The following is a 12,645-nucleotide window of genomic DNA, read 5'->3' as shown; positions in this document are numbered from 1 at the left end:
TTTTTTACATTGTTAATGTATTACTTAAATCAAAGTGCTGAAATTTAAGATCAAAGCCATACAGTGTATGTACTAACCAAAAGTGGAGATGCTCATTTTTTTATGACACAGAAGGCAATCCGTCCTTGTTTTTGCTAAATTTTGTAAGCGTAAGTTATTTAGATAAACTGAGTCACATAGCTGTTTTATGTTTCCTTAAAGGAGTTTGAAATTAAAATCAGTATTTTTAAAGCTAAATGTGACAATGCAAAGTTCTAGTTTTATAAAAGCTGGTAACCTATTATAAAAGGTTAAGAAACACAAGTTACCGGCAATCCTTATAGATTAACTGTTGGTTATAGTCAAACTAAGTATTAATGATTAATAACAGGAATAAACCTCACTATGTCTCCTATACATGTTGTAAAATGTAAGCTTAAAGCAAGTAACTTACATCCACGTCATCTATTAAGATCTACTGAGAAAGACTTCTAATACTAGAGAGATCTTTAGAATAAGGCATTTAAATGTTAACTAAAAAGCTGTAATAACATCAAACAAAGATTACAGAACCTAACAATGACCCAAGGTCTCTAAAGAACATTGTGGGGCAGCATGGATTGTCATGACATGGACTGGGGAGCAAGATGCTCAAACACAAAGCTTGATGCTAGATAGGACCCAGCTCAGACTGTGTTGTAAGGTACTGGAAAATTGTCTGTGCCACCTTTGCCTAGACAAAATAATGTCACACTTTTCCAAGTCCTAGTTACACAGAGAAAAAACAACAAACAAGTAACAAAAAATAAGCCAACCAAAAAAAAAATCTCTCACATTATGTACTTGGTGAAAAACTCCCTCAATGCCATAGACAATTGGTTATGGTAGGAATATAGGGAATGGTCCCTGCCATTTTATTTAATACATTCAAAAGTTACATAAAATTTATCCTTCTCAGACCTCTGATACGACTGATGGCTTGGCTAAACAAAACTTTGTGAGATTGACAATATTAGGTGGCCTTAATATGGCTCCTAAATAAGGATCTAAAAATATAAAGACATAAAACTCCTTTTAGAACAATTATTTGTTAATTATGCATACAGTGTTCTGCCTGCATATATCTGCAGGTCCAAAGAGGGTATCAGATCTCATAGATATTTTTGAGCCACAATGTAATTGTTGGGAATTGAACTCAGGACTTCTAGAAGAGCAGCCAGTACTCTTAATCTCTGAGCCATATCTCCAGCTCAAGACATATAAGTCTTAATGATATAACAATAATTTACAATGTAAAAATTCAGAGCTTAACTTTTAATTAAGTTCTGAAAAGCTATCCAGGAGTGACTCCCAGGTGTTTCGTCACAAGCTCAAGGTTTTATATTTATTTTGGTTGTCATCTATGTGTAAATGTGAAGGACATTTCATCAGGACTAAGGTACTTCTGACCAATCAATACATGGATCTCTCATGACAGAAGAAAAATGTACAAGCTTCTAACCCAAATCTGTCATTTTTGCTAGGACTCAAAGGCATAAGTACATTCCTGCTGTTTTACAGATACCCAATTAACGTGGTTAAATAAGGATCAGGATAAACAAATAGGCCGAAAAATGTTTATTCAGGGAGAAATAACTTACAACCTAGAAAGATGAACACCAGGAAAATCAACCCGATCCTCTCCTGTCTGAGTCACACTAGCAAGAGAGCTTTTCCTGGCTCTCCCTCTGACCTCCTTCCACAGGTCACTCCGCCCATGGCTCCACCCCCCAATTGGCGTGGTCAGTGCCACAGAAGGACTATCTCACTACACCCAGTATCTACTTTTTCTACAATACAGATTTAAGTACAGATTGGTGATGATAATATATCTAAAACATTTATGTCATTTTATACAACACAGTTTATATAGGTTTCAGAGGATCAAATGTTGTAAAGCTAGGATCCACTTCTTACTGGTCAAAAGGACTGCCTACAAGCACTACTTGAACCAGTACAGCCAATGTGAATCTTCAACAGGGTGTATAAACTAATGCCTCTGATAATTTTCCATTTCCTAAATCCCCCACCTTTTTTTTTTTTTTTTTTTTTTTTTTTTTTTTTTTTTTTTTTGGTTTTTCTAGCATTTTACCCTTTTTGGGCCCAAGAAAACACGCTACAAAAGTAAGCAGGAAGGAGTACATGAAAGAATACTTTTCACCTTTTTTCCTTGTTGAGATGCTATATCAAAAGAAAACTCCTATACATAGCGGGCTAGGTGACTAACCTGTACACAAAAAAAAAAAAAAAAAAAAAAAAAAGAATTCTTTTACCTATTGGAGGCCCAAAAATTGGGTCTCTAATGTCAATAGGAAAGAGGGAATGTGATGGAAAAAATATTAACTAAAAGGTATAAAATTAGGACTTATGGCAATAAGGAAAAAAATAAAGAGAACAAGAATTTCTGCCAGTAGATAAATTCCTGACTACAGTGTACAGAGCCCATATCCTGTTCTCAGGAGAAGTAAAAACAAAGAAAAACATCCAACCTTTTGGGTGTGCTTATCAATGTTACATAAACAAGTGACAGATATTATTAACTTAGATCCATGATGACCTTGTAAATAAACTTTGTACTCTATGAATTGCCTGTATCTTGGAAACCTTGTGAAATGAGACTAGTGGTCTCAATTTTCCCTTTCTGTTTACACTGCTAAAAGCCACTACATTACTTTTCGGAGAGGTGAAGTCCCAGGTGGCTTGATTTTTAAGAATAAAAACCTTTTGCTTTTGCAGTCAAGAGTCACTTCCTTGGAGGTTGAGGAAACCCATAGTCATAATAGTAACAAGCTGCCTAAGGAGGCTTTATAGGCTATAGAACTCCAGGTGACAGCTATTTGAAAATCAAAACACTGATGTGTCAGGGATATGCCTATATTACTTCCTTCTTACGTTTGCAGTGTTTTTGAGATGCAAATATGCTAAAATATAGACAATATCATCAGAAAGAATGGGAATTCAGAAAATCGAACATTTATCAAAGGCATTAGTTTGCAGAACCTGTTGAAGATTCACATCAGGTGGACTGGTTCACTATAAGTCCAGGAAGAACAATATTCAGGAGTAGGCTGTAGTTAGCAACTGATGCTCATCTGCCAGAAGCACAAATAGAAGGCCAAATGTTCAAAGAGGGAAAAGAAGTTAAAACGTATATATTTAATTGGAACGCTTAGTTCCTTACCTTTAGTGATCAAGAAGGACAGGAAGACCAGGGAGAAAATTCCATCCTCAGGTTATCTGTACTTATCTGCTGATGGGAGATGTCATTCTTTATATGTTTTTCATACTGGTTAATGAATAAAGCACTGTTGGCCAATAGAAAAGGAAGATAGGAGGGACTAGGAGACAAGGAGGAAAGAGGAAGCAGTAAGGAGGAGTCAAGATGGCGAGACCTGGGAGACCAGAAGCCTGCCCTACTCCCTGGTAAGGAGACCATGTGGAAACACATAGAAATGGGTTAATAATTAAGACAGAGCTAGCCGATAAGAAACAAGTAAGTGACTAACAGAATTTTATCTAATTCAGAGTCTTGGTGTGATAATTGGGGCTGACATGCAGGTGGGACAAGACCAGCGGTGGGAGGAAAAACCTTACTCCTTACAATCTGCAGTCCTTTTGACCTGTAAGAAGTTGATCCAAGCTTTATGACATTTGATCCTCTGAAGCCAATATAAACTGTGTTATGTAAAAGTACATAAAAGTTTTAGATATATTACCTTTACCAATCTATGCTAAAACCCATATTGTAGAAAAAGTAGATGTTGAGTATTTGTAATACAGCAGGAATGTACTTATGCCTTTGAGACATATATTCAGGCAGAACACTGTATGCAAAATTAATAAATAAATTTTCAAAAACAACTTTTTATATCTTTCTATTTTTAGATACTTATTTAGGAGCCATATTAAGGCTGCCTGACACTGCCAAGCTCACAAAGTTATGGTTATCCCAGCTATCAATACGGTCAGACCTGAGAAGGATATATTTAATTAAATGACAGGGACCAGTCGATATACTCCTAGCCATAACAAATTATCTATAGCACTGAGGGCAGAAGTTCTTCACCAAGGACATAATGTGAGAGGTTTTTTTTTCTTTGTCTTTTCGCTGTGGAAGTGGGACATGGAAATCTCTGATCTTATTTTGTCTAGGTAAAGGTGCAAACAATTTCTCAGTACCCTGCAGCCTCTACAATGTCTAAGCTGGGTCCTACCTGGCAGTAGACATTATATTTGCACATCTTGCACCCTGGTCCATGTCATAACAATCTATGCTGCACCATAATCTTCTTTAGAGGCCTAGGGTCATTGAAAGGATCTGTGATTCTTTGTCTGATATTATTACAGCTTTTTAGTTAATATTTGGATGCCTTGTTCAGATCCCTGTAGTATTAGAAGTCTGTCTAGGTATGTCTAAATAGACAACTTTGTATCAGTTACTTGTTTAAGCTTAAACTTTTAGAACATGTATGGGAGACAGAGTGAGGTTTATCCCAGTTATTAATCATTAATACCTAGTTTGATTATAGCCAACAGTTAACTTATAAGGATGGCTAGTAACTTGTGTTTCTTACCATTTTATAATAAGTTAAAAACAGCTTTTATAAAACAAGAACTCGGTATTGTCAGTTTTAGCTTTAAAAATACTGATTTTAATTTCAAACTCCTTTTAGGGAAACATGAAACATCTCTGTGACTCAGTTTATCTAAATAGCTTAAACTTACCAAATGTAGCAAAAAACAAGGACACATTGCGTTCTGTATCATAAAAAATGAGCACCTCAACTTTTTGATAGTACATAAAACTTATGGCTGTGATGTTAAATTTTAGCCCTTTGATTTAAGTACAAACATTAACAATATAATAAAAGCACAAATATCTTGTAATCTTATAAATTTAAACATTTAAATCTGTTTTTAAAAACGATTACATATCCTGTAATGTATTTTTGTGGTATCAAAAATAAACTACCCTTTATATATTTAAACCCCTTATGAACTGGGTGGTTGTTGAATTTATGTTAATTTCTAGTGTTAATAATTGTAAACTTTTAACTAGTTTCAGTTTTTAACAGCTTTGGCCAAAAACCAGTATATCATCTACATTAAAAGACATCTGATTTTCTGATCCTCTGAATGTAATGGCCAGAGTTCAGAAATATATTTTGAGCTTAGGGCTGTTAGCATTAGACCACAAAAACATTTAAACCATTTTTGTTTTAGATATATTCTTGTAATAAAACTTAGGTTTATAACAGGAATCACAGATAGAAATTTTTTCAGTTCATTAACATTTAGTAAGATTTAAAGAAAATATTCTATGATCTATCCTATCTTTGTGAGTCTAAAGTCCTATATGTAACTTTAATCCCAACTAAGGAAAACTATAACCTTAACTATCAGTCTTCAACTCCATCAAAGAACACACAAGGATAATATATAAACTCTAGAATTGAAAGGGACAACTCACCTGGTCAGATCTGACATTCTTCTGTAATGTTCCATCTTCAACCTATAGGCCATGGTGTGTAGAGCAAGTGTAAGGAGTACGTTTTTTTCCGCCCACCACCTGTTCTTGTCCCGCTGCCGCACCAGCCTAATTTAACACACTGAGACTCTGTATTAGATATAATTCTGTAGGCCAGGTACTTGTTTCTATTCGGCTAGCTCTGTCTTAAGTATTAACCCATTTCTGTTGATCTGTGTATTTCTCTTACAGGGGAGCCGGCCGGCATACTGCTTTTTCCACACTCTCCATCTTGACTCTCCTCACTACTTTCTCTTTCCTCCTTGTCTCCTAGTCCCACCTATCTTGCTTTCCTATTGGCCAACAGTGTTTATTCATTAACCAGTATGAGAAACATATACAGAATGACATCTCCCATCATCTTCTCTTTTCTGTCTAAAATAACATGAAGGGTTTTAACCTAAACATAGCAAAATATATAACACAACAGTTATCAAGTAAGAATCACAGTTAACAATAGTTAGTCCATTAACATTTAGCAAGACTAAAAGAAACTATTCTGTCATCTATCCTATATTTGTGAATCTAAAGTCCTATATGTAACTTATCTTTAAACCTAACTAAGGAAAACTATAACCATAACTATTTGTCTTCAACTCCATCAAAGTCCACAAATGTTAATATATAAACGATAGAAATGACAGAGGCAACTCACTGCCTGGTCACCTGAAATTCTTTTGTAATCTTTCATCTTTAGCCCATAGGCCATAGTGTGTCTAGCAGGCTCTTTAGCAAAGCAGGAAACTTTAAACTGTCTTCTTTTATTGGCAGTTTGTCAGTCACTTTTCTCTGTGTCCTGCAGACTGTCTCACAGACTCTTCCATGAAGCAGGAACTCTGTAGTAATGTCCATCTTGAATCAGCAGTCACTTTTCTGTGGGTCCTGCATGTCCAGTTTATACAGTATAAAGTCAAACAGTCCAACAAGAGCAGTATCTTGTCCAAATGGCTAGTTGCTATATTGAAAGCAAACTCCATAACAAGTTTCTTCTATGTCTATCTTCCATCTTTCTTTTTGACTCAGGTGGTGCTGCCAGGAGCATTTATGTCTCACTGTCACGAAAACCCTAAACCATTTAAATGCCATATTCTGTAGGTCTTTGAAAGGTTTGAAGAATACCTATTTACCTTAAATACATGTCTGTATATCTAGAAATCCTAACTAACTTAACTATAAGTTTTGACTATTATAGGTAACTATCTATAATCTGCACAAAATTATAGACTATATTTATTACTGAGCTATATAAACACAATACCTAAACAAGAGAAATATAGATATTACAAAATTGACCTTAAATTGTATCAATAAATGAAAATCCATTCCAAAATGAAGTATTCATATCTATATCATAATCCCCTTTTTACCTTTAAAAAAAGATTGGTTGTTGTCATTAACCATTTATAACCAACCCCATATAAATTAAAACAAAGTTTTGTAAACAATAAGCAAAATTTTGTTAAATGCATGAGTGAAAGTAGACATGTGCAGATTGTTGGGACCCCATAGCGAATAGGTGTTGCCACTTACTGGACCCCCTTGCTGCAAGAAACACATCAGCTGGACAGGCATCATGTGTGTGCCAGCAGAAAATGCAAAGCTGGGGATTGGCTAAAGATGAGAACCAGTGAGTACTTTCTCAGGGCTGCTGGGGGAGGTAAAGTTGTCAGGCAGAGGCAAATGTCCCACAAGCTGTGGTGTGTCTACCTGGTCAGGTAAGTGACCCTGCCCATTCTGGGATGGTGGGGGAAGGGAACCACATCTGCGGCCTTGGTGATATCCAGGTCTAGAAAAAATACAGATGCTGCTTATGACAAAAGATATTGATACACAATAAGGATAAGGAGAAAAATATAGGATGAATAGATATTTATTCAGGGGGGAAATAACTTACAACACAGACAGATGAACACCAGCAGTTTACTGGTTCCAGGATAGGGTCCCCGTCCTACAGGCAAGAGAACTCTCCCAGTATCCTCCTCAGAATTAGTTCCCCCATGTCAAGTCAGGATCTGTCTCCACCACCAGTGGGCGTGGTCTATGCCACAGCCAAGGACAAGGTGAATATCTCACTACAAATACTGAATTCTCCTTTTAATTCATACCTCAAACTTTAGTCCACCAATAGTGGGGCAATGGCAGAGGTGTTCTATTAATATGTATAAAGAGCAAATAGGAATTGCTTCCCCTAATACTAAATAAACTCCATAACTGCTTGTATTATCTGCCTTAAGGAACCCCATACTTGCATATATGCCCTGCCTGAAGGTTGTATATAAGCCTGTATGGGCCCAAATATATTGTTTTTAGATAGGAGACATTCAGCATCAAGGCCCAGACACTGTATCTTAGGAAAGATAACATTTTAGGGACAATAGGAGGTATTTGAGCTCTCTATACTCATGACGAGTTGGAGTGGATTCCCATATAGATTTCAGACAAAACAGGCAGGCAGAATGTGTTACAGAACTGTCAAAGCCACTCAGAGAAGCTTTATATGCGATTAGAGGATGTGATTCATCTTTAACTACTTGGTGGCAGTACACATGTTTAATATCAGAACTGAGGAGGCTGTCAGTAAACAAAAATGAAATACAATAATAAAACACATAATGAAGAATTAGATACACCTTAATATGAGTCACATCATCTGGTGGTATCCTGCTTGTATATAGGGTATTGAAGGAGGAGGCTCTCCTTCTGTTGCTGCTTACCCTAGTTATGGCTACCAAGTATATTAGTTTACTAGATTTAGAGTCTTCTTCTTTGGATTTTTGGTGTACAATGATGACCAGCTGAGACATGCACCCTGCTGAACAAAATAACTGCTATAGCCTTCAGATTCCCACTGTTGGACAGCCATTTTTGGACTACCTGGATCACAGACTATGAGACATTGTAATGAATTCACTCTACATATATGGAAAGAGTCATCCTGCCATGCCTGTTCATGCAGAGAACCTCGCATAATGCAGTTAGTTTTTGCTTTCTTTTGATTTTAACCTGCTCACTGAATGTGTGTTGTCTAAAAATGTTGCTCACAAATACAAACTTCCTAGTTCCTTTTCTCTCCAATTATTCAAATTTCTATGAAGACTACTTTTTCATTACTACGCATTACAAGCATTTGCTATGAGTTTCAGGGATAAAAATCCAACATTCATAGAGCCATCATCCACCTTGCTAGCAGGATTAAGAGCAACTATCTTGTTTGTCATCTGGTTCCTGCTTCTCTTTCTTGATTTTAAGTGCCTGTGACAACTAAGTAAAGAGCAAATTCAGTTCACCTAAACTCAGTGTGAAGCTACACAACAATTATCTCTCTTTGTATCCCTAAATCTCTCTGTAGTAATTTGGCTGTACCATATCAAAGGAGAAACTCCTTATTTACAAACAGCCCCTAGGCCAATCCTCATATCATAGAACAGGTTTTTCACAAGCTGCTTAAGGGGCTATTACTGGCATGGTCTGCCAGATGGTTCAGTTTCCTTCTAGAGAAAAACAAAGTTTGGCAAGATGGGCAAGATGAGCAAAATGACAACAGTTTATAAAAGTAAACACTGTTGTGTTCAGGGGTTGACTGAGTAAGCAAGCCTTCTGTATAGGTCCTGACTCATAAAGAAAGAACATAGCTCCTTCTCAAACCCATTAATGAGCTTAGAAGATTGAGTATCAGCCTCAGGAACTAGACTTAGACTCTCAGGTATTGAGAATGAAATAGAACCTCTCCTTTTACATAATGAAGATGCTTAGGAAAGAATGCAGTTCCCTACATCCAGGGCCTTTGTGGAGGGGGTTGCTGCATATCCTGTGAAAACAACTCTTCCCACCACATGGAGCTGGGATTTTCTGTCAGTAAAGCTTAGTCAGTAAAGCACACCAGAAGCAATGAGTTCTCCTCATGATGCAATGCTTGAGTAGCCTTCTCATGAGCTGGTCAAATTGAAAGATAACTGCTACGGAATTCTTAAAATTCTCAAATGTCTTCCATCTCCCCCTGAAAGTAGGGAACAGGAAGCTATTAATCCTAAGAAGCTTAATTAGAGTTAGACTTATGTTAAGTAAGACCTCCCTTCCCGAGGTTTTATCTTTTCTGTGTCCTGCCTTTCCTTTTTTCCTCATCTTCTGGCACCTTTACCCCAAGACCTGTCAGGGAAGTGTAAACATCTGTTTTATGTTACTCATGTACTATTATATAATTATGGTCCTATCTTTATATTGAAGACTTTAATTGCCTTCCTGCCCTTACTTGATGTTTCCTATTACTATTTAAATTATTCAAAGTGTCAAATAAGTTGGTAATAGCTAACTGTCACAATAAATAGGTGACACAGCATTTAACTAGCAAGGAGGAATGGCACAGACTCCAGTTCTGAAGGATGTCATCATCATCAATTTAAACAATTAATCATAATGTGAAGATATTGCCCATTAACTCTCCAAGAGGGAGATTTACAGAACTCTTCATGGAATAGGGGATTATTGGATTACATAATTATACTATTATTTACATTGTCTTGAGTATTATGACCATGTATCAACTTAAATAATTTAATTATGTAATTGAATGATCTGTCACACTTCACACCAGAAAGTGTCACCTAATTCCAGGTGTCATGGATGATATAATCATGTTTTATATAACTGAATGATCAAATAATGAGTTCACGTACCATCATCTACTTCCCTAAGGTGGCTCCAAACCACACTCGTGAACAATGCTGTCACCATTGATTTAAATAATTTCATTACATAATTAATATTTAGATGGTATAAAATACCTGACTCCACATTGTGGCACAATAATCCACTGACATGGATTACCTAATGTACTATTTTCATAAATAAATAATAACATAATAAGAGGATGAAATGGTCTGACATACTCGACACAAGTTGTGTCTCACATGACTCCCACAAGATTGTGTGAAACTCCCTGGTTCATCCCTTAATTAATCACAGAGTTGAGTAGGAAAATGTGTAAATGATGAAATGTCATTGTGTATGCAGGCCTTAAAAAATCACATATTTTTAATATTGGATAACTGCCTCAAATAATCCAATAATCCCTAAGTCTACTCTAATGAATGGATTGTCACCCTCCTGAAGGAAGTTAACAGTGGCAAACTCACTTTTTGATGAATAATTGTGAGTCTTATTATCTTTTAGTCCATAGTTTTACTTATTAGGAGATAGAGCATTTATAAACAGAAGTCTTTGAACAGTTTCTCCACAGAATATATTCCCTGATCATAGGTAATCTTGATTGGGTAACCAGTAATAGCTGTTGGCAAACTTCCAGACATTTAGATATGTCTTGGTTAATGGAATCAAATGCTGTTATTAAAAGTTTTAGGAGATAGTTTTCTTGGGAGATTGTAATGACCCATGACAACACCTCAACGTAGGTGCTCTCTGGCTCATGGCCCAGGATACAGAATGCAAGCATGGTTGCCAGGCAACATTTATTGTAAAACATTCTGTCACATTCTCCTGCACCTCTCACATGCTAAAATTAGATTACCCAAAAATGGACAACATATTTTCTATCGTTAAATTTCTCATTTCCAGTATGCAAACAATACCGTTAATCACGTCTACCATACTACTTTTCAATTTACTGAAAACGAAATAAACATCTATTCATTCACTTCACTTTAGATCATCTTGATCACATGGTTTCTCAGAGATGTTATGATATGCATTTGGCTGATGACTAAGATTTTGAGCACTGTAATATGTTTCTTTAAGTCATTTTTGATTCCACAAATGATAATTCTTTGTGGAGTCCTGTAACCCAATTTCTAATATGGTTATTTAGAGTTATTTAGAATTGGTGGTGTGTCATGTTATCAGCAAAACAGAGTTCATTTGACGAGAATTCCAGATCATGAGATTATTCAGTTATTCCATTTTTAAACTCGGTGGTGACTTTGTCCTTCATGTGTCATTTCTATTGCAACTTATCAGAAACTGATGATGCAAAACAAGACAGATTTTTTTAAATCGTGTAATCATTCGATTGTTAAAAATCTTATATTATGTAATCAGTAACCACTGGATAATGCAGTGTCCTTCATTCTCTGGGCACTGCTTCTAGTACGGATCACCCGCTGTGTCAGTCGAACAGTAGCCAAATGATGGAATAAACAATCGTTACTTACATAATCAAATAAGTTAATAATTGGGTAGTCCTCCATACTTAACTTTCATAAGATGGAACGAAACTCCAGTGATTGTCAAGGAAGTAGTACTTCCTTGCCACGATTAACTCCCATGGAGGAATGGGCTGACTCCAGTCAAGAACACCATCTTCATCGATTTAAATAATGAATATATAATGGAAAATGATTGAATAATGTCATGGTGGTGCATCCTTAAATCCCACAGGAGTAGACAGACTGATCTCTTCCTGGAAAAATGAAGAATTAAAAAAATAAATTGATATTTAAGTAGTGGGCATTTTATATTAACACTGACGAGATGGCACCGAAATCCTAAACCTAATAATGATGTAATGATCTATATACATAGATAATGAGGAAGAAATGAGATGATGTTACATCATCAACTCCCAAAATCTAACACCAAAGGGACTTATGGTCCATAACATTACCTGTATTTTAAATATATTAATTAAATAAGATTATCATTTAATTTCCTACGTAACAGTTAAGGAAGTAAGTGTAGTATTAGATGATGTGATGGTCTGGCACGATGGACTCCCCTATGGAGGCTCAAACGCCAGTGATCACTGAATACATAATTACAGATTTACATAAATACATGAATAAACATTAAACAAGTGGAGGGTGTTTTATGCGTGAAGCCTAAATGGATGATCAATAATGAAGTCATTGTATTCGTAATCATAGATTTGAACAAAAAAATGAATGAATAAAGAGATAATTTCTCATAATTAACCCCTAGAGAGATAACAAAATGATATCAACATTGATTTAAATAAACAAAGAAATAAAGTAAGAAAGAAATCACAAGATACCAACAACGTGGATCGAGATTCCAATCTTCTTGGAGTAGAAAAAGACAGATTTGAATAATGAAATATTCAAATAGTTAGATTGTCTGTCACACATGAG

Source organism: Phodopus roborovskii, unplaced genomic scaffold (assembly GCF_943737965.1).
Source record: "Phodopus roborovskii unplaced genomic scaffold, PHOROB, whole genome shotgun sequence".
NCBI lineage: Eukaryota > Metazoa > Chordata > Mammalia > Rodentia > Cricetidae > Phodopus > Phodopus roborovskii.
Note: the sequence above shows the minus strand (reverse complement) of the source record.